The sequence below is a fragment of the Nannospalax galili genome, unplaced genomic scaffold (assembly GCF_000622305.1).
Source record: "Nannospalax galili isolate Female #2095 unplaced genomic scaffold, S.galili_v1.0 scaffold429, whole genome shotgun sequence".
In the NCBI taxonomy this organism is placed as follows: domain Eukaryota; kingdom Metazoa; phylum Chordata; class Mammalia; order Rodentia; family Spalacidae; genus Nannospalax; species Nannospalax galili.
In genome coordinates, this window is record NW_008360330.1 from 2,104,370 (window position 1) to 2,105,674 (window position 1,305).

Consider the following 1,305-nt stretch of genomic DNA (forward strand, 5'->3'; position numbering starts at 1 on the left):
CCAAGGCCTATAGAGTCTAATTTGTATCCCCAAGTACCCTTCAGTGTGATCCATCCACTGGAACCTGGTTAACCTACCAAGAGTTCCATCTTTGAAAGAGACTGTCTCTGCCCCTCCCAGCAGCCATCAGTTGTCAAAATTTCCTTAGGTTGGGTTGGGGTTCCTTACTCACTTCCCCATGTCTATGCTGAGATTTTATCTGGTTTGAGTTTGCCTGGGACTTGTGCATGCTGTCACCATTGAGAACAACAATTCTTAGTGCCATTTCCAGTGAACCTGTACAGACTTGAAGACAGGAAGTAAATGGTAATAAGCAATAATATGACTAAATGTAAGCTAATGTAAGTAATAAATGATAATCTACTATTAAATAATTCGTTATATTCACACAGCAAATGTATCACAGAACCTGACATCCCTTATTTCTAGGGATGTTTTTCCTATGTAATAATAGTCATCTTAATAAATACTGTTTATCTAGTATTAATATCATCAGGTACCCCATACCATTGTTCTGAGCACATGTGCGCACACAATATAGAGTGCATTTATATCTTCTGCTCATTCATTCTTTATAAAGTAAGTACTCATTTAATAGATGAGGACACTTAAGGCCAGAGAGGTTAAAATAAACCTCAAAGTTATACTCAAGCAGCAACACCTTGTTCAGGGCTTTCATCTGGAATTTGTCAATAGCCCACTGTTCCTGAACTGTCAAATATAAAAGAACTTTCCTTCCAACCAACCAAACACACATTTTTTTTTTTATTTAAAAAGAAGCTAAGCCAAAGCCTGGAAGAAGTGTCATGAACCTTTTGTTATTTTCCTGGAACACAAAGAAGAATGAAAATTCAGCTCGCAAAAGCTAGGGCAGGAGCAGTTCTCAGTATGACATGAGGAGGGTTGGGGTGTACAGTATTGTGAGTGCCCAGCATCCTGGCCATGTGAGCCAGCTTCTGGTCCAGGAATCTCAGATCAGAGGAAGGCAGTGGCAGATGGGACCAAGAATGCCTTTAGAGGCAGAGGAAGGAAGTGACGGAGTCCAGTACGAACAAGATTGGGCATTGCGCTTAAATAACAGTGTTATTTAAGATGGTTTTGACTTAATCTAGAAAGCAATAAACTGACATCTTTAAATCTTTCTAATGCCCTACAATCAAAAAAACAAATTATCTGGTATCAAGAACAACTGAGTAAATTGTAAGCACAGGCAAAGAATAGGTGGGCGGTACAGCAGAGTGAAAAAAATCAGGGGTGGAAAGAATACGCCAGTCAACAAGTGGGAGAGAAAGAGCAGGATCAACA